The following is a 22,680-nucleotide window of genomic DNA, read 5'->3' on the forward strand; positions in this document are numbered from 1 at the left end:
GTATAATAAAACACAAAGATAGGCTACTATTTTATATATTTTAGAAAACCCCCATATCGCTCCCAAAGTAAGACCTTTAAAAGTTTTTAAATACATGAGCATTCATAATAAAAATTCAAGCTTTAAGTCATTTTTTCCAAATCTAGAAAAAAAGCGTTGAGGTTATTATCTGTACTTTTGCTAACGTCTGCTTGCATAACTTTATATTTTCTCCATAATACTGATACAAATTAGGATTTAGTTACAGGACTTTTACACATTCTTAATTTTCTATCCATGCTTGTTTTTCCAAATTCCTATTGGCTCTTTGGTTCAAATTTTTATTTTAAATACTATTTTAAGCAAGTGGAAACCTAAAAAAGTAGGACAGACATTTTGAGCCATCACTGGAATTTAAAATAATTTTTTTTTTTTTACATGCACATGGAATTATCTTAATGATATTAAATGGCTTTACTATAAATAATCTTTTAAGGAACTTATATAAAAAGCTTTTAGGTAATTAAGGCCAATTTTTGACAGTTTTTCAATCAGAAAGGGTTGGATTGAAGCTTAAAACACACTAAGAAGCTTGCTAGTTGATCCCCTGTGTTCCTTCTGCGCTGGGGCCCCACCCACAACCAGAAGAGACTTTCTAGCCCACTCCTCACTGTATTGGTGAGAAAACCAAACCTCAGGAGTTAAGCAAGTTCCATGCTGAGTAGCTAAAACTATGACTTTGGTTTGAATACAATAAAATCTCCAGAGATTTTTTACTTCAAGTATTTATAAATTGTTAGCGTTAATATTGGAGAAGGCAATGGCACCCCACTCCAGTACTCTTGCCTGGAAAATCCCATGGATGGAGGAGCCTGGTAGGCTGCAGTCCATGGGGTTGCTAAGAGTCAGACATGACTGAGCGACTTCACTTTCACTTTTCACTTTCATGCATTGGAGAAGGAAATGGCAACCCACTCCAGTGTTCTTGCCTGGAGAATCCCAGGGACGGGGGAGTTTGGTGGGCTGCCGTCTATGGGGTCGCACAGAGTCGGACATGACTGAAGAGACTTAGCAGCAGCAGCATTAATATTAAAAATATAGAAAGTTGGGCAGGGCAAGATGACAAAGGGAACCTCATCATTTGGAAAGCATCAGAATAAGACACACACGCTGTGCTGCTGCTGTGGCTCTAAAGCCTACCACCTTCAGAAGTCAACCTACGGCAAATGTGGCTATCCTGCCAAACAAAAGAGAAAGTATAACTGGAGTGGCAAAGCTAAAAGACGAAATACCACAGGGACTGGTCGAATGCAGCACCTAAAATCTGTATACGGCAGATTCAGGCATGGATTCCATGAAAGAACAGCACTTAAACCCCAAAGGGCAGCTGTCGCGGTATCTGGTTCATCTTAAGGATTTCAATGATTAGTCAAGCAATAAATGTTCTGGCTTTAAAAAGCAAAGTAAAATAAAAATATAAAGTTACGAGGAGTATCGTACTAAATTATTCTTTCTAAAGAAAAAATTCTCTCTAAAGAAAGTAACATTTAAAATTTTTTTAAATATTAATTTTTTTCTATAACACTGCATTGAAAAATATAATGGAAATACAGGAAAGTGCCAAAGATAAATACACAACAAATTGTGATGTAAACACTGATGAGAATACCATTAGGTCAAAAAATAGACAACAGTATTGCCAACATTTGGAAGACCCTTCTGTGCCCCTTCGAATTGCAACCACTTCTCTACCTCCTTTCCCAGAGGTAACCATTATCCTGGCTTGAATAATAGACACCTTGCTTTGCTTTAGAGTTTCAGCCATCTAATATGCATGCCTAAAATTATGCTTGTCTTATTACTGATCTTAGAAAAACATTCAGCATTTCCCCGTTAGGTAAGATGTTAGTTGTGTTTTTACAGATGACCTTTATCACACTGAGGAAGTTTCCTTAATGTTGAACTTCCTAAAATGATTTCTGTATGTCAATTGATATGACCATAAGAGTTTTCATCTTTAGACTGTTAATATGGTGAATTATGTTGATAGATTTTGAACATTGAACCAGCTTTGCATTCCTGAGACAAAGCTGACTTGGTCATGGTGTATTATTCTTTTCATATTTTGCTAGATTTAATTTGTTAATATTTTTGAGGATTTGTTTATAAGTGATACTGGTATGTAGGCATTTAGTTGTTGTATTCAGAAAACTAAGATCATGGCATCTGGTCCCATCACTTCATGGCAAATAGATGGGGAAACAGTGGAAACAGTGTCAGACTTTATTTTGGGGGCTCCAAAATCACTGCAGATGGTGATTGCAGCCATGAAATTAAAAGACGCTTACTCCTTGGAAGAAAAGTTATGACCAATCTAGATAGGATATTCAAAAGCAGAGACATTACTTTGCCAACAAAGCTCTGTCTAGTCAAGGCTATGGTTTTTCCTATGGTCATGTATGGATGTGAGAGTTGGACTGTGAAGAAAGCTGAGCACCCAAGAATTGATGCTTTTGAACTGTGGTGTTGGAGAAGGCTCTTGAGAGTCCCTTGGACTGCAAGGAGATCCAACCAGTCCATTCTAAAGGAGATCAGTCCTGGGTATTCTTTGGAAGGAATGATGCTAAAGCTGAAACTCCAATACTTTGGCCACCTCATGCGAAGAATTGACTTATTGGAAAAGACTCTGATGCTGGGAGAGATTGGGGGCAGGAGGAGAAGGGGACGACAGAGGATGAGATGGCTGGATGGCATCACTGACTCAATGGACGTGAGTTTGAGTGAACTCCAGGAGTTGGTGATGGACAGGGAGGCCTGGCATGCTACAGTTCATGGGGTCGCAAAGAGTCGGACACGACTGAGCGACTGAACTGACTGTACTGTCTTTGTCTGATTTTGGTGTCAGTATAATGCTAGCCTCATAAAATGACTTGAGAAATGTTTTGCCCATTTTTACTTGTTAGAAAAGATTACATAGAATGGTTTTATTTCTTTAAATGTTTGGTAAAATTCTCCAGTGAAATTATCTAGGCCTGGAGACTTCTTGCAGAAGTTTTAAAACTATGAATTCAATTTCTTTAATAGTTATGAGATATTTGGTGACAATTGTGATAATCTTTTTTTATTCCTCCAATTGGTAAATAATGTTTTCTCTCTTTCTTTTTTTGGGGGTTAATATTAATAGACATTTATTAATTTTATAGATCTTTCCAAAGAGTCAGCTTTGTTTCACTGATTTTCTTTATTGTTTTCCTGGTTTAAATTTTATTGATTTCTGCCTTTATCTTCATTATTTTCTCTCTTTAACTTGCTTTGTGTTCATTTTGCTTTTTTTTAGCTTCTTAAGGAGGAAGCTTAGATTATTGATATAAAATCTTTCTTTTCGATATAAGCATTTAATGCTATAATTTCCCTCTAAGTAGGGTTTCCCTGATGGCTCAGTTGATAAAGAATCTGCCTGCAATGAAGGAGAGCCAGGTTCTATTCCAAGTTCGGGAAGATCCCCTGGAAAAGGAAATGGCAATCCACTCCAGTATTCTTGCCTGGAAAATCCTATGGTTAGAGGACTGGGGGGCTACAGTCCATGGGGTTGCAGAGTCAGGCACGCCTGAGTGACTAGCACATACACGCACTGCTTTGTCTTCATCCCACAGTTTCTGTTATGTTGTATTTTATTTTTGTTCAGTTTTAAATCTTGGCTAATCTTCCTGAAGACTTCCTTTTGACCTGTGGCTCATTTAGATGCATATCATTTAATTTCCAAGTATTCGGAGATTTTCCTTTTATTATTCTCCTATTTACTTCTAGTTTTATCATATTATTGTCAGAGAACATACTTTTTATTTTATTTCCTTTTCAAAAAATTTCTTAAGATTTCTTTTGTCACTCAGAATATAATCTACCTTGGTGAATGTTCAAAATGTACTTGAAAAGGATGCTCATATAGTAGATTGCATTGATTGATTTTTAATATTGAGTCAGCTTCACATTCCTGTGATAAACTCTCCTTGTTGGTGTTGTTCTGTCACTCAGTCATGTCAGACTCTTTGTGACCCCATGGACTGCATCATACCAGGCTTGTGTGTCCTTCACTATCTCCCAGAGTTTGCTCAAACTCATGTCCATTGAGTCGATGATGCCATCCAAGCATATCATCCTTGTCACCCCCTTCTCCTCCTGCCCTCAATCTTTCCCAGCATCAAGGTCTTTTCCAATGAGTCAGCTGTACTCATCAGGTAGCCTAAGTATTGAAACTTCAGCTTCAGGGTCAATACTTCTCATGAATATTCAGAATTGATTAGCTTTAAGATTGACTGATTTGATCTCTGTCCTCAAGAGACAGAGGACTCTCAAGAGTCTTCTCCAATACCACAGTTTAAAAGCATCATTTCATTGGCGCTCAGCCTTCTTTACGGTCCAACTCTCACATCCTCATATGACTACTGGAAAAACCATAGCTTTTACTAGATGGACCTTTGTTGGCAAAGTGATGTCTCTGCTTTTTAAATACACTGTCTAGATTTGTCATAGCTTTTCTTCCAAGGAGCAAGCATCTTTGAATTTCATGGTTGCATGCATCGTCTGCAGTGATTTTGGAGCCCAAGAAAATAAAGTCTGTCACTGCTTCCATTTTTTCCCCTGTTTGCCATGAAGTGATGGGACCAGATGCCATGATCTTAGTTTTTTGAATGTTGAGTTTTAAGCCAGTTTTTTCACTCTCCTCTTTCACCTTCATCAAGAAGCTCTTTAATACCTCTTTAGTTTCTGCCAAAAGGGTGGTATCATCTGCACATCTGAGGTTATTGATATTTCTCCTGGCAATCTTGATTTCAGCTTGTGCTACATCCAGCCCAGCGTTTCACATGATATACTCTGCATATAAGTTAAATAAGCAGGGTGACAATATACAGCCTTGACATACTCCTTTCCCAATTTTGAACCAGTCCCTTCTTTTTTGTCTGGTTCTAACTGTTGGAATTCTTCTTGGCCATGGTAGATTATTCTTTTCATGTGTTGCTATATTCCATTTGCTGTTGTTAATATTTCTGTCAGGTAATGTTTCTATTAACATCAATTAGATGCAATTAGTTGATAATGTTCAGTTCTTCTATATCCTTGGTAATTTTACTATAATAATTACATTGTTTATTAAGAAGTGTTTACATCTCTGATGGCAATTATGCATTTTTGTATTTATGCTTTCAATTCTACAAGTTTTTGCTCCATGCATTTTGAAGCTCCATCGTAAGGTTCATTGACATCAAAGAGCATTATGTCTTCTTGGTGATGGATCCTTTTATCATTATGTAGTGTCCCTATTTACTGTTGGTAAACTTTTTGCTATGAGATTTCTTTGTTTGATATTAATAGAGCCACCTCAGCTCCATTTTGATTAATGGTATAAATAATTTTTCCGCCCTTTTACTTTTTGTCTACTTATGCCACTGTATTTGAAGTGAGTTTCTTACAGATAGCATACAGTTTGACCATGGTTATTTATCTATTCTGACAATTTGTCTTTTAATTAATTTGTCTGGGACAGGAACCACCAACCTACAGCCCATCCATGGGCCATATGCAGCTCACTACTTGTTTTGGTGTTTAATCATAAGGTATACTTGGAACACAGCCAAAACACTTATTTATGCTTTGTTTATGACTGCTTTTGTGCTACAATGGGCAAATTGAACAGTTGTGACACCCTGGCCAGAAAAGCAAAAATATTTATTATCTGGCCTTTTACAGAAAAAGTTTGCCAATCTCTATAATTCAGATAAAGCCTTTATATTTAATGTAAATATTGATATGTTTGGGTTTAGGTATATCATGTTAATATTTATTTTCTGTTTATTTCCTCTTTTTTTGTTTGTTTTCCCTTTTCTGCTTTCTCTTGAGCTATTTGAATATCTGATAGTATTCCATTTTAACTTGTCTACTCTGATTTTTGTCAACATTTATTTGCATAGTTTTTAAGTATTGCTTTAGGGCATACTTAACATTTGACACATTTAGAAATAGTATTGTACCACTTTTCATGGAATGTAGAAATCCTACCATCTTTTAAGTCCCTTCATCTCCCCTGCTTTTATGTTGGCACTTTCTTACATATTATATCAACGTATATTCAAACTATTCAGATAATTTCATAATTTTTGCTTTCAAACTTCAAACACTTTTTAAATAACTCAGTCTATTTTATTTACTCAGACATTTATCACTTATATCGTTCTTTTTAAAACATTGATGTTCTAGTTTCTTTGGGTATCAGAGTCAGTTTGCTAGCAATAAAATCTCTTAATTTTTCTGCATCTGAGAATATCTTTATTTCATTTTCTTTTCTGGAGGATATTTACTCTACATACAAAATTCTTTTTTTTTTTTTTCCTTTTTTTTTTAAGCATTTTTAAGATGTGCTACTTCCTTTCAGCCTCTGTGATTTCTGGTGAGAAATTCACAGTCATTCAAATTGCTTTTTCTCTATAAGTAAGGCATCACTTTTCTCTGTCTACTTTCAACACTTTGTTCATTGCCTTTAGTTTTCAGCAGTTTGATTATGATGTTTGAGCATATCGTTGCATGTATCTTACTTGGAATTCTGTGAGCTCCTTGAATTTTTAGGTTTGTTATTTGCCAAATTTGAAGTTTTCAACCATGATTTTTTCAAACATTTTTCCTGCACCATATTCTCACTGTTCTCCTTCTGGGATTCTGATGACATAAATGTTAGATCTTTTGGTATTATCTCTGAGGAGAGCAAGGTCCCTGAGGCGCTGTTCTTTTTCTTTCATCTCTGTTGCATATATGCTGCTGCTGTGCTAAGTCGCTTCAGTCGTGTCCGACTCTGTGCGACCCCATAGACGGCAGCCCACCAGGCTCCCCCATCCCTGGGATTCTCCAGGCAAGAACGCTGGAGTGGGTTGCCATGTCCTCCTCCAATGCATGAAAGTGAAAGTGAAGTCGCTCAGTCGTGTCCGACTTGTAGTGACCCCATGGACTGCAGCCCACGAGGCTCCTCCGTCCATGGGATTTTCCAGGCAAGAGTACTGGAGTGGGGTGCCATTGCCTTCTCCACTGTTGCATATATAGATAATTTCTATTGATCTATCTTCAATTCCACTGACTTTTTGACTCCTTCTTCTGTTGCCTCTATTACATTATTGTGTCCAGTAAGATTTTCTTTTGTGGTTATTGTATTTTTCAGTTCTAAAATTTCCATTTAATTCTTTTTTATATATTTTCTGTTTTCTCTGTAGATACTTTCTATTTTCATTCATTGCAGGGACATTTGCCTTTATTGCTTGGAACATTTTAAAATATCTTTGTCAGATAATTTCAACATCTGGGCCTTCTTGGCTTTGATGTCTACTCATCATTTTTTCCCACATCAATTGAGATTTTCATATGCTGGGTAATTTTGGATTGTATACTGGATGTTTTGAATGTCGTGTTATTAGACTCTAGGTCTTTTCTAAATCCTATAGATCATGTTGATATTTTTACTTTGGACAACTGACCCAAATGGTTCAACTTTTGAAAGACAGGTTCTTTTGGTTGTGGTTTTGCAATCAGTTTTACTTTCAAAGCTTTTGCCATGCTGCTCAGGTGTGTCCTGTGCGTGCTTCATGTAGCAGCTGGTCTGGGATTTAGACAGAGTTTCTCTTTTAGTTCAGTTCTCAGAGCCTTTGGTGGTGGTCAGGATTAGATCCATGTTCAGAGGTAAGTCCAGGATTTTGTAAAGAACTTTTATGGGCTTATGTTTCCAGACTCCTCTTTTTGCAATCTCCCTGCTACTTTTAAGTTCCTTGAGCTCCCCTGTTTCAGTCCTTAGGCCAGAAACCTGGGACTTTACTCTGTTCTCCCATGCACTTGCCATGACTGTACTGAATTTGGCGCAGATGGAAGATGCGGGTTGGTGGAGGGAGAGAAAGAATGGAAAAAACAACAGGGGTTTTTGGAGAGAAACCCCTCTCCCTTGGAGAGAAAGGTCTCTCTTCCTCAGAGTTTAGGTTCCTGTTCCTGTCCCTGTCACTGCTGCAGGATTACTAGGGGGCTGGGGAGCAAGAAAATGAAGAAGAAACCCCAGGAGTTCCTCTGCTCTTTCTGAGCATGAGAACCCCTTTTGCAAGAAGGTTTCTAGAGCTCTCTCTATTTGTGCTCTTCCAAGTTCAGCCTTACTCGAGTCCAAGGAGAAACCAGGGTTAAAACAGCAAACTGTCTATCTGGTGGCACCTTCAAATCCTGGTCTTAATTCCTGATCTTCCTGCCACTGTTTATGTTACAGAATCATGAACTAGCTGTACCACACATTCTGTCCAGGTCCAGGTTCTGTAGTTACATTTAACAGCGACACACGTTGGAGTATGCTTATTTCACCTTACCCAGAACTACAATAAAACATTTTAATTGAAAAAGTATAAAATTAGAAAATTCACATAATCAAAAAATAAGTAAGAAAAAATATTTGAAATTCACCACTCTAATAGAATTACTCTATGCATTTGGCATATACAACTTTCCAGATATTTTATATACAAATAGATTAGTTTTAATATGTAAAATTGGAATTGATGTAGATTAGTGGTAAAAACATGAATGCTGCCTAATTTAAATTTCTTCTCTACTGTTAATAGTTTATGTAATCTTTTTATATTTAAAATGGATAACCAACAGGACCAGCTGTATAACAAAGGGAACTCTACTTGGTGTTATGTGGTAGCCCAGATGGAAGGGGAGTTTGGGGAAGAAAGGATGCATATATATGTATGGCTGAGTCCCTTTGTTGTTCGCCTGAAACTATCACAGCATTGTTAACTGGCTCTACTCCAATACAAAATAACAAGTTTAATAAAAAAAAGAAAAACAAACAAAAAATAACTTGTGTGATCTTGAGCAGACTACAAAATCTTTCAGTATAAGATAATCATGAATAAACATCTGTAAAATAAGAGTCACATCATCTGTCTACTTCATAGATTGTGTGGGTCACTTTAGTTAATATCTGTAAGGCACTCAATAATGCTTAATACATAATAAGTTCTATATTAGTATACATGCTGTTATGTATGTTCTCTTTTTACTAAAAAGAAAAATCACTCTCAAACTCAATTCAACTAAGATGCATTGAAAACCTGCTATGTTGCTGTCATTAAAAAGTCAGAGACACTTTATTGATGATGGTAGTGGTGTATGGCCATGGCAACAATGATTTGCTGGTCTGATTATTAGTTAAAATTTTTTACTTTGGCAGAATTCTAATTGGCAAAGAAAAGTCAGAATCCTTGGAAAGAAAGTCAGAATCCTCTCCCAGGTCCAGCTGCATTCCCTGTGAATGAGTCCTCAGCACAGAAGAAGTCCTCTCTAAATAGCTGAGTAGGAGGAAACTCAGGAATGAGAACTGGGGGTGACTTGGAAGTCACATCCCATCCTCTAGTTCTGGATCATATAAACTGAGGTGGAGATGTGACTGTCCTTGAGTAACACAGAGAGGCCTGCTGTGCGACTCATTTTCCCGTTTGTTTTTTTTAAAAGTCTATTTTTCTCCTCTTTTGGCCAGAAGAAAGGATGCTGGTGAGGTTCAGAACATGTTCCCCCAATACATGGCACCTTGGCAACTTGAATATTTTAAGCTAATATAGATAAACAACAAGTATAGGAAGGTCACACTGATTTTCCCTCTTATCCCTGATGCAGGTTGTAGGACCCTCTTGAGAGAGATACCCTCCCGACACCTAGCACACAGAAGTGCCCTCATCTCCAAAGGGAGAGGGAACCAAACAAACAGCCCTTGATGATTTCCCCCCAGTTTGCTAGCCTAGCTTCAACCTTTTGTTCTATCATGCTTTTCCCCTTTCTACTCTTCATTAAACCTTCTATAAGAACGCTCAGGCTTAACCTTTTTTCCAGGTCTTCATTTTCTTGCAAAAGCACATATGTCCCTTAAAACTCCTATTAAATTAATTTGTATGCTTTTCTCCTGTCAACCAGTTTTTGTCAGTTTAATTTTCAGACCCAGCCAGGGGTCAAGGGAAAATTTTCCTTCCCCTAAAATATTAAAAAGGAACTCTAATTGTAATTTTTGAAGAATTCTTCACTGCAAAGCCATTTAGATTGGTGAGTTTCTATTTTATGAGCTCCTGAGGGCAATTCATATTTCAGCATTGTGCAGTAATGATGTTCAGATCAATGAAGCAAAGTCAATAAGAAAATACCAAGAATAAGAAAAATTGTTCAATATGGCTGCTTAAAATGTTATTTTTATGCATGTGCATACTTACATTTAATAAATAATAGATATAATTACATAAAATACATTTAGGAAATATTTTCAAAGTTTTGATGTTTAAGGATTTGGTTTTAGTAATTTGGAAATTTTACTTATGTGTCATGAATATTTCATTTACTCATGGCTCCAGATGAAGGTGTACTGTACTGAAAATAAGTATTTCTACTGGTAATTTTTAAGTGTTTTCTTTAAAAATATTAACACTATCATTAAATTTAAATTCACATTATGCTGACTCTTCATACACTGACTTTTAAACCAAGTGTATTGTGAAATAATGTATATTGAAAAATCTCCTTTTTAAAAAACAACAGGGAATCCTTCATGGTCCAGTGGTTAGGACTCCACACTTCCACTGCAGGGAGCATGGGTTCAATCCCTGGTTGGGGAGCTAATATCGTGCATGCTACACACTGCAGCCGAGAGAAAGAAATTTTAAAAAATAAATAAGCAAATGTTTGAAAAAAAAAACTATTTCTAATACCAGTAGCAAGTAGAATATGGACTTAAAAAAACAATTCACATATATTAAATGTTACAGTGGATGGATGTTAAACAAACTGTAGGAAACTACAATGATTTTTAAAGTTGATTATTTTCCCCCATTCTTACGCTTTTTTCCTCTGATAAGACTTTTATATAATTTCCCTCCAGTACTGATATAGCCAGAATTTATTGAACATTGTGCTGTGCTTTACATATATTATTCTCATTTAACCCTCATCACAGACCTACCTACTACGCTTATTATCTCCTCTTACTAAGAAAACAGAAACTTAGAAATGTTAAGTAGTTTGCTCTAGGTCCCATAAGTCAATGGAATACAAGGTTTTAAACCCAGGTCTATTGGGGGCCAAGAACCCCAGTAAATTACTGACTATGATGCAGAAATAAATACCCTGTGGAAATGTAAGGGAGCTGTTCAATTTCTCCCGGGACAACCTCTTACTCCTGCATTTAATCCTTCTATCCCCATCTTCCCTACTTGATTTATATAAAGGAGTATTTCTCCAAGCAAAGAACACTTTCTTCTGACCCATGAAAGAGAAAAAGAATGGAAAGACAGCTCATGTTTTCCCTTGGGTAAGCAGCTATTTTTCAAAGACCTTTATCCGTCGTTTCAGCAAATGATGTCATGGTAGCCTGGTCTGGTATGTGGCAAGCACTCAGAAATGTCCATCTGATATGACCTCTGGGAGAACTATGTCTCCCTTTCTACTCTCTGAAGCAATTCTTCTTCGTGGAGGCTGTTGTCATGCAAAACTAGGGTATTTTTGACACTGTCATTTTACAGATGTACTGTATTTTCCAGCTGCTAATCTTAGAAGTGGAAATAATGATCTCGAGCTTCATTTCCCCCCTCTATTAGAGCTGAACCCTGTAATTTTGCTCATCAGATTTGCAAATGAAGGTTATCTTATACTGTTTAGCTTGGTTTAAACGTTATCACAGTGGGCGGTTATACTCCTCCTGTCATGCTGATGAGAAGCGTGCCTGCCTGGCTGTGTTCACCAAGGCCTCCTGCCTGAAGAGGGGAGGTGTGGAGAGGGTGCTGGAAATCAATGGATGGGGTCAGTTAAGGAAGAGGATGACAGGGTCCAGAGCACTCAGCTTGGAATGCCTCCACCTCCCTGGTTCTTCAGCATTTAACCATCAAAGAGTGGTTTTTATCACAGAGATTTACACTTGCACAACCATCATCTTAATTCATTTAATAAGCCCAATAGCCCTATCGAGATAGGTTTTATTATCCTCATTTTCTACACTGGGAAACAGTTCTATTAAGTGGAAAAAATTGATTCAAGTGGGGTTTTCCAGTTGGAAATCCAGACCCAAGTGCCCGCCACCCAAGGTAAAGGATGGTGATGGAAACAAGTACTACATGTTTCAGGCAGTCATGCCTTCCTTCCCCGCCCCCTGACTGGCTGCTTCTCTAACTTCTTCAGCTCTTACACCCACTTCACTCCTGCTTCAGTCCTCTGGTTTCTTGCTGTTTCTGGAACATACCAGCTGCACTCTGGCCTCAGAACTGTTGTGGTTGCTACAATCCTCCTCCAGATAGTAGCACAGCTCATTCTCTCACTTCCCTAGAGGACTGCCCAAATATGAAGTTATCAGAGAGCCCTTTCCTGGAAACCCCACACATAATAAAGCCCTCATTACACTTTACCCCATGCCCTGAGTTTGGGGCAAAATATGCCCCAGGCACAGACCAGCAATAATAAAACTGACTCAAACTCAGTCTGCTTTTTATTATCACTGTGCACTAGAAATTCTAAACATCAATGATGGAATACTCTTCCAATAAAAACAAAAACAAACCTTTCCTTGGTCTAAGTTCTAGACAATTACCATGATTACATTTCTAAACATCTAAAATGCACACTTGAAATTAGCACATTTTAATCATCTATTCTTTAACAAACATGGTGTTCTACTCTTTAAAAAATTGAGATATAGTTGATTTACAGTGTCGTGTTAATTTCAGCTATACAGCAAAGTGATTCAGTTGTATATACATACATGCTGTACTGTGCTGTGCTTAGTCACTCAGTCGTGTCCAGCTCTTTGTGACCCCATGGACTGTAGGCTGCTAGGCTCCTCTGTGCATGGGGATTCTCCAGGCAAGAATATTGGAGTGAGTTGCCATGTCCTCCTCAAATATATATATACACACACATATACTCTTTTTCATTATGGTTTATCATAGGATACTGCATACAGTTCCCTGTGCTATACAATAGGACCTTGTTGTTCACCCATGCTATATATACTAGTTTGCATCTGGTAATCCCTAAATCCTAATCCATCGTTCCCCCATCCTGTCTCTCCCTTGGCGACCACAAGTCTGTTCTCTATGTCTATGAGTCTGTTCCTGTTTTGTAGGTAAGCTCCTTCATGTCATATTTTCGATTCCACATATAAGTGGTATCATATGGTGTCCATCTTTCTCTTTCCGACTTAATTTGGTATGGTAATCGCTAGGTCCATTCTTGTTGTTGCAAATGGCATTACTTCATTGTTTATGGCTGAGTAGTATTCCACTGTATGTCATGTACCACACTTCTTTATCCATTCATCTGTTGATGGATAGTTAGGTTGTTTCCAGAAATATGCTGTTCCACTTGAAAGTGCTTGGGCATGGTATTCTACTTGGAAGTTACTTCAGAGAAATCTGAGCTATACAGTCAGCCTGACACAAGTAGACGGGATGATGCATATTGTTTGCAAGTAAATTTGTAATATAGTTTTGAGCTTGCTTTGGGTGCTGCTGGTCATCCCAATCCTTGTGAGGTATAGACAAATTCCTATGTAAGGATCAGTCGTGGGAAATGATAAGTTAACAAATCTACCTATCCTCTGCTGAACATGAATATGCAAAAGAGACCTATTTTGAGGAAGTCATTGACAAATTTGCAGATATTAAGGCTTAAAAACAGAAACCACAAATTTATTAATTTCTGTCACAGGACAATATCTCCTCTTTTTCATAAATATTAATATATTTCTGAATTTTTAGTCCATTTAATTATCTTTAGTTTTTTGTTGTTGCTGTTCAGTCACCAAGTTATGTCCGACTCTTCATGACCCCATGGACTGCAGCACACCAGGCTTCCCTGTCCCTCACCATCTCCCAGAGTTTGCCCAAGTCCATGTCCATTGAATTGGTGATGCCATCCAACCATCTCATCCTCTTTATTTTACTTTTTATTACTGTTATTTATTTTATTGATGTGATTATAAAGTTTGACAAAGCAAAAATTTCACTGTCTGCTCTTCTTTTCTGGACATTATTATCATGTGTTTTATACTAGTTATCTATTGCCATCTAACAATATTACCACAAACTTAGCAGCCTTTAGGAACACACATTGTCTCGTCATGTCTTCGGGTCAGGATGAGGCTAGGCTGCTAGGCTAGGCTGGGTTCTTCAGTTTGGGGTCCCCCACCACTGCAATCAGCTGAGGTTAGGCTAGAGAAGGACCCATGCTCACATGGTTATTGGCAAGGCTCAATCCCCATGGGCTGTTGGACAGAGGGTTTCAGTCTCTTCGTGGATGTTGACCAAGCCAGAGGCTTCCCTCAACTGTTTGCCACCTGGGCCTTCCCAATGTGACCCTCAAAGCCAACAAGTGAGAGAAATGGCAGCAGGATTATGTAAGGTAATCCCATTCCATCACCTTCGCCTTATTCTATTGGTTACTGAAAAAAGAGTCTGAAATGCAGTACTTGGGTACAAGGGTGCAGTCTCAAAAATGATAGAATGATCTCCATTCATTTCCAAGGCACACCATTCAATATCACAGTAATCCGAGTCTATACCCCATCCACTAATGCCGAAGAAGCTGAATTTGAAATGTTCTGTGAAGACCTACGAGACCTACTAGAACTAATACTAAAAAAAAGGTGTCCTTTTCATCACAGGGGACTGAAATGCATAAGTAGGAAGTCAAGAGATACCTGGAGTAACAGACAAGTTTGGACTTAGAGTATAAAACAAAGCAGGGCAGAGGCTAACGGAGTTTTGCCAAGAGAACGCACTGGTCATAGCAAACACCCTCTTCCAACAACACAAGAGACAACTCTACACATGGACATCACCAGGTGATCAACACTGAAATCAGATTGATTATATTCTTTGCAGCCAAAGATGGAGAAGCTCTATACAGTCAGCAAAAACAAGACCGGGAGCTGACTGTGGCTCAGATCATGAACTCCTTATTGCCAAATTCAGACTTAAGTTAAAGAAAGGGAAAACCACTAGACCATTCAGGTATGACCTAAATCAAATCCATTATGATTATACAGTGAAAGTGAGAAATAGATTCAAGGGACTAGATCTGATAGACAGAATGCCTGAAGAACTATGGACAGAGGTTCGTAACATTGTACAGGAGGTGGTGATCAAAACCCTGCCCAAGAAAAAGAAATACAAAAAGGCAAAATGGTTGTCTGAGAAGGGCTTACAAATAGCTGAGTAAAGAAGAGAGGTGAAAGGCAAAGGAGAAAAGGAAAGATATACCCATCTGAATGCAGAGTTCCAAAGAATACCAAGGAGAGATCAGAAAGCCTTCCTAAGTGGTCAGTGCAAACAAATAGGGAAAATATTAGAATGCGAAAGACTAGAGATCTCTTCAGGAGAAGGCAATGGCACCCCACTCCAGTACTCTTGCCTGGAAAATCCCATGGATGGAAGAGCCTGGTGGGCTGCAGTCCATGGGGTCGAGGAGAGTCGGACACGACTGAGGGACATCACTTTCACTTTTCACTTTTCACTTTCATGCATTGGAGAAGGAAATGGCAACCCACTCCAGTGTTCTTGCCTGGAGAATCCCAGGGATGGGGGAGCCTGGTGGGCTGCCATCTATGGGGTTGCACAGAGTCGGACACGACTGAAGCGACTTAGCAGCAGTAGCAGCAGCAGAGATCTCTTCAAGAAAATTAGAGATACCAAGGGAACATTTCATGCAAAGATGGGCTCAATAGAGGACAGAAACAGTATGAACCCAACAGAAGCAGAAGATATTAAGAAGAGGTGGCCAGAATACACAGCAGAACTGTACAAAAAAGATCTTCATGACCCAGATGACCACAGTGGTGTGATCACTCACCTAGAACCAGACATCTTGGAGTGCAAAGTCAAGTGGGCCTTAGAAAGCATCACTACGAACAAAGCTAGTGGATGTGATGGAATTCCAGTTGAGTTATTTCAAATCCTGAAAGATGATGCTGTGAAAGTGTTGCACTCAATATGCCAGCAAATTTCGGAAACTCATCAGTGGCCACAGGACTGGAAAAGGTCAGTTTTCATTCCAATCTCAAGGAAAGGGAATACCAAAGAATGTTCAAATTACCACACAATTGTACTCATCTCACACGCTCAAAATTCTCCAAGCTAGGCTTCAATAGTAGATGAACTGAGAAGTTCCAGGTGTTCAAGGTGGATTTAGAAAAGGCAGAGGAACCAGAGATCAAATTGCCTGTATTTGTTGGATCATAGAAATAACAAGAGAATTCCAGAAAAACATCTATATCTGCTTCATTGACTACACTGAAGACTTTGACTGTGTGGATCACAACAAATTCTGGAAAATTCTTAAAGAGATGGGAATATTAGACCATCTTACCTGCCTCCTGCGAAACCTGTATGCAGATGAAGAAGCAAGAATTAGAACTGGACATGGAACGATGGACTGGTTCCAAATTGGGAAAGGAGTACATCAAGGCTGTAGATTGTCACCCTGCTTATTTAACTTACACGCAGAGTACATAATGAAAAATGCTGGGCTAATTAAAAAGAATACATTTGAATCAGTTCTAATGAGGTGGATGAAACTGGAGCCTATTATACAGAGTGAAGTAAGCCAGAAAGAAAAACACCAATACAGTATACTAACGCATATATTTGGAATTTAGAAAGATGGTAACATTAACCCTGTATACGAGACAGCAAAAGAGACACTGATGTATAGACCAGTCTTTTGGACTCTGTGGGAGAGGGAGAAGGTGGGATGATTTGGGAGAATGGCACTGAAACATGTATAATACCATATATGAAACGAGTTGCCAGTCCAGGTTCGATGCATGATACTGGATGCTTGGGGCTGGTGCACTGGGACGACGCAGAGGGATGGTACGGGGAGGGAGGAGGGAGGAGGGTTCAGAATGGGGAACACATGTATACCTGTGGCGGATTCATGTTGATATATGGCAAAACCAATACAATATTGTAAAGTTAAAAAATAAAATAAAAAAAAGAAAAATGCTGGGCTAGATGAAGCACAAGCTGGAATCAAGATTGCCAGGAGAAATATCAATAACCTCAGATATGCAGATGACACCACCCTTATGGCAGAAAGCAAAGAGGAATTAAAGAGCCTCTTGATGAAAGTGAAAGAGGAGAGTGAAAAAGCTGGCTTAAAACTCAGCATTCAAAAAACTAAGATCATGGCATCTGGTCCCATCACTTCATGGCAAATAGATGGGGAAGCAGTGGAAGTAATAACAGTCTTTATTTTCTTGGTCTTCAAAAATCACTGGAGATGGTGACTGCAGCCATGAAATTAAAAGCCGCTTGCTCCTTGGAAGAAAAGCTGTGACCAATCTAGACGGCATATTAAAAAAGCAGAGACATTACTTTGCCAACAAAGGTCCGTCTAGTCAAGGCTATGGTTTTTCCAGTGGTCATATATGGATGTGAATGTTGGACCATAAAGAAGGGTGAGCACCAAAGAATTGATGCTTTTGAATTGTGGTGTTGGAGAAGACTCTTGAGAGTCTCTTAGCCTAGAGGAGATCAAACCAGTTAATCCTGGTTTGACTGAAATCAGTCCTGAATATTCATTGGAAATTAGTCCTGAATATTCATTGGAAGGACTGTTGCTGAAGTTGAAGCTCCAGTACTTTGGCCACCTGATGCAAAGAATTGACTCATTGGAAAAGACCCAGATGCTGGGAAAGATTGAAGGCAGGTGGAGAAGGGGAAGGCAGAGAATGAGATGTTTGGATGGCATCACTGAGTCAGTGGACATCAGTTTGAGCAAGCTCCAGGAGTTGGTGATGGACAGCGAAGCCTAGTGTGCTGCAGTCCAGGGGGTCGCAAAGAGTCAGACACCACTGAGCAGCTGAACTGAACTGAACTGATAGAAATAAATAAGTAACCATCCCACAAAACTCTGGTTGGCATCATGGGTTAGGAATCTGTTTATAGCAAGAGAGAAGAACTAAAATTTTATGAGTCCTGAAAGAGAGATGTTCTGTGACATTGGTCAAACGAGAGAAAATCAGAGGTATACATTTGTGATAACACAGACCTTGCCTGAGCTTTATCAACTTTGTATGTGTGTTGGGGAATAGTGTGTGGGGAGGATGAGGTTGTAGCAAGTACTCGGTGGCTTTATCAAATATTACTGGATATTCAGGTTGAATATAGATCTGCAAGTTATGGAATCATTACTCACAGGTCACCCAAAGCCCTTTAATCAATGGACATCTCCAAAGCATTTTAGACTTTCACAGTATATTAATTGGGCTAAATCAACCCTGAATATTCATTCGAAGGACAGATGCTGAATCTGAAGCTCCAATACTTTGGCCGCCTGATGCATAGAGCTAACTCATTGGAAAAGACCCTGGTGCTGGGAAAGACTGAAGGCATGAGGTGAAGAGGGTGACAGAGGATGAGATGATTGGATGGCATCATCAACTCAATGGACATGAATTTGAGCAAACTCTGGGAGTTAGTGAAGGACAAGGAAGCCTGGTGTGCTGCAGTCCATGGGGTTGCAAAGAATCAGATATGACTGAATGACTGACTACAACAAAGCTAAATAATAGCCTTATTTTTAAAATCAGAGACTTCAGCATAAATTTATGTGTCTTTCATGCTTACATGCTTCACGGCTGGCACTAGCCAAGGCTCTTTTATACAGGAGACATCGTGTTTTATTATTATAACCATTCAAAAAAAAAAAAAGGTCTGTTGTGACAACTTCAGATTTCCTTTACAAGGAAATATCTATCTTGGCCTCATGGAACGTTTGGAACTATGTCCCTTATAAATAGAACTCGCACTATTTAGCATCATTCTTTTCCAAAACTTCCATAGTTCTTAGTTCTAGGAACAGTAATATGAATATACTCATTCTTCTGAAAAATAAAGAGTTATCCTACTGCAGATCCAGGTACTCCACAAGGACTGTCCACTTTAACCTTCTTAAAAGTAGAACATTCATTCATACAAATAAACATCCATATTTAAAATTAAGCCTCTGGGAAAGGTCTTTAGAGGGAAGTGACTCACTTGTCATAAGCCCCTTATTCTCCTTTGCCCCTCCTCTTTTATCTGCCTGGAACCTGAATGTGATGGCTGGAGCTCCAGCAGCTCACCTGTGACTACAAGCACATGATGACTAGGAGAAAGGATAGAAGAAACCAGGACCCTGAAAATACCATAGAGACATCAGACCACTCCAGGAGACCTACCTTAATTTTATTATGCAACAAAAATAAATAGGCATTTATATTTTAAAAACCACTGTTTTCTGGATTTTCTCTTATATACAAATCCCTCATTGAAAAGCACCTGCTACTTTTTGGATTTTGTCAAGGAGTTATCTCATGAGCTGCACTCACTCTTTAATCTCAGAGAAAATAATCCCAGAACATGAGTATGGCCAAATTTTAAACTATTTGATTTTCTTATCCTTTCCATTGCTGTCATAACAAAACTGCTTTCATAGACCTACAAGCTCAAAAATAAATTTTCCACTGTTGGTCTTTTCATTTAAGAAGGTGAGAATGAGGAACACTGGAAAGACCCTGTGGAATACTATAGTTTATGTCAAGAAAACTCTGAGAGTGTTTTATATGTTTCTATAAATCAAAGAAATGTTATAATTAAAGTGCTCTCCTACAGTGATGGAGAACCTGGCTGAAACCATATTGCTGAATTCAAATCCCAGTTCTACCATTTACTAGCTATGTGATCTGGGCACAATATTTAATATCTCTCAGCTTGAGTGTACTCTTCTATAAAATGGGATAAATACGAGCACCCCCATCATAGAGCTGTATGAGGAATAAAAGTATATAATTAGTGCTTGGTAATGGTTATTATTATCACAGTCTACCTTATATTAATTACTTTTAACTGTGTTTTTATCCCTCTAGTTATAAGCTTTTTCAAAGCAAGGATATGTCTTATTTATTTTTGTGCCCTTCCCACCCACCCCAGAGAGAGGAAAGTGGGTGGCACATAATAAATCTTTAGTACGTATTTAATATTGAATTGAATAATTTGCTGCATTTTATTATCTAACAAATTCTTGATTCAGTTAGAAGGATGGCTAGTAAAAAAAAAAAAAAGCATTTTGGAACCAATACCATACTTATCTACATAATAATAAATCTTACAAAAATCTGCTATATTTATGCAAAAAATAAAGCCATCAAATTTTAACTGTAGTGTGACTGTCTATTTTCCAGATTTACTTCACTTGACATATATAACCTTTGTAGTTAGAAAAATAATTAATCTTAAAAAATCTATTTCAAGAAATGGCAGAGTTTAGAGTAGAAGAAAAAGGAATGAGATGCATATTAGTAAATTTGATTTCCCAATAATTTTAGTTCACTGTGCCTTCCAAAAACCCGCAATGACCTAATATAATTGAGTTTAAAAGTTCTCAATAAAGTGACATATTCTGACAAATCTGTAAGGAGAAATGGAGGCACAATCTTTGATTTAGAAAGTAAATATCTAGTGATCATCTGAGCAAGGAACACCATCTTTCACAAAGTAAACAGCATGCAGCTGTTTCCATCCTGCTGACTGTAAGAAGATTATCATACTCAGAATGGAAATTCCAGGAATCTACATTCTAATTAACATGGAAATGAAATCCACAAAATAAATATGTATCCAAAGCGTATGCAATCCCAGGGTACATGGAGACAGATGCAGACGGATCTAATCTGTTTGCACTAGAAGCATGAGTGTATGTCAGGAACACTGCATGGAAAGCTGACATTTGATCCAATTAGAAAAGGCAGAGTAAAAATGATGAAAGCAATTTCCTTTTTCCAGTTAAATTAGGCACTCAAATAACAGGCTACTCTTTGACCTTCCTGGGAAGGGTAAGGATGGTTTCAAAATGGTAATTAAATGAATAACCAACCAACCTACTCTTGCAATTGCTTAATAAGTAGGATTTAGGGAAATACATTCTACACTGAAAATCAGCCAAGAAGGAATCTTGAAGAATTTCTCAAATGTGTTCTTATTGCTTTTATTTATCAATTTTTAATTTGAGGAAACAGAAAGATTAGTAACAGCAGCAAACCAAACTGAATACGGTGTCTGTTAAAATTAACAGGTCACCTTCTGCTTCTTAGTAATGTGTATTGTAGCTGCTAAAGAAAGGTGTTTTGTTGTTGTTTTTTTTTAATAGCACTTCTGGGTGCTTTTCCAAGGTCCTGCTTGAAATAGTTGAGAGCATCCTTGGCATTTGCAAAGGTACATTATTTCTTTAATCAGACTGGTGACTTTTAGGACTAGAGTTTAAGGGCTCCCTTGATTCTGCTGTAGGTTATAATTTCCAACTACTGCGACTTTCAGCAATGGACACGCTGCTGTTTCATCCAGCAGCCCATGCTTGCCACTGTATGGAAGTTAAATCAAATCTCTTTTCTTCCCCATTAAATTCTAAGTTGCAAGATAAAAGCTGACTATAAACTAAATTATTAAGACATATTTTAAGGCAATTTTTCCTGATACGTACATCTTTTTTGCTCCCATCTTCTCATTCAGATTCAGATTCAACAAACATTTATTAAGCATTTATCATGTATCATGTACTGAGCTCCATGCTGCGGATTTCGGGAAATCTTGACCTTACAATCAGAGGAAATCTGAAGACGTATCTTGAATTAGCTGTTGTGACTCAAAATCATGAGTCCTTCTAAATGTCTGGATTATTACCCTGGTATGTAACTTTAATTAATAAAATAAATATTTGAACTTATATTTAAGTTATCATTATAGAAATAATGTGTATGTATACATGATTCTAAGAATTCAGACAAAACAGATGGTATAAATGAAAAGTAAAAGTTGTCTATCCCTTTCCTCCTTTACCCCCATTTTTTTTCCCACTGAAATATAGTGTGATATAAAAGTGACTATAATACTATGTAGTTCCTCCTGCCAAGAGATAGGGTTCCCTTGAATCTGGGATGACCTTGAAATTTACTGTAATAGAACATTTGGAAGCAGTAATGTTTGAGTTCCAAACCTAGGCTCCAAGAGGACTTGGAGCTCTCTACTCTATAAGGTGCAGGACATTCATGAAAGAAATCAAAGAAGACACAAATAAAAGGAAAGGTATCCCATGTTCATGAATTGGAATAATTAATATAATTAAAATATCAATAGTACCAAAAATAATCTATAGATGCAATATAATCTCTATCAAGAATTCCAAAGGCATTTTTTACAGAAATAGAAAAAAAACACTCCTAAAATTTATGTGGAAACACTAAAGACCCTAAATAGCCAAAGAAATCCTGAGAAAGAAGAACAAATAAGTATCACAGTTCCTGATTTTGAGCTATACTACAAGCCTATAGTAATTTAAAAAGTATATTATCAGCATCAAAACAGACAAATAGACCAATGAAACAGAACTGAGAGACTAGAAATAAAACCAAGTATATACAGTCAACTAATATTTGACAAGGAGTAAAGAATACTCAATAGAGAAAAGACGGTCTCTTCAATAAATGGTGTTGGGAAAACTGGATATTCACATGTAAGAAAATGGAACTTGACTCCTTACACCACTCACAAAAATTAAAACTCAGAATGAATCAAAGATTTAAATGAAAGATCTGAAACCATGAAACTTCTAGAAGAAAAT

General features: G+C 37.8%; 1 non-coding gene across 1 annotated transcript; it reads left to right on the forward strand.

The window, feature by feature from the left end:
- The first annotated feature begins 1,098 nt into the window (after nucleotides 1–1,098).
- LOC102265633 (large ribosomal subunit protein eL37) lies at nucleotides 1,099–1,392 on the forward strand. The gene has a single exon (XR_001351703.2). It is a non-coding gene; the product is annotated as a large ribosomal subunit protein eL37 (transcript).
- Nucleotides 1,393–22,680: the final 21,288 nt, after the last annotated feature.

Source organism: Bos mutus, chromosome 5 (genome assembly GCF_027580195.1).
Source record: "Bos mutus isolate GX-2022 chromosome 5, NWIPB_WYAK_1.1, whole genome shotgun sequence".
NCBI classification, from domain to species: domain Eukaryota; kingdom Metazoa; phylum Chordata; class Mammalia; order Artiodactyla; family Bovidae; genus Bos; species Bos mutus.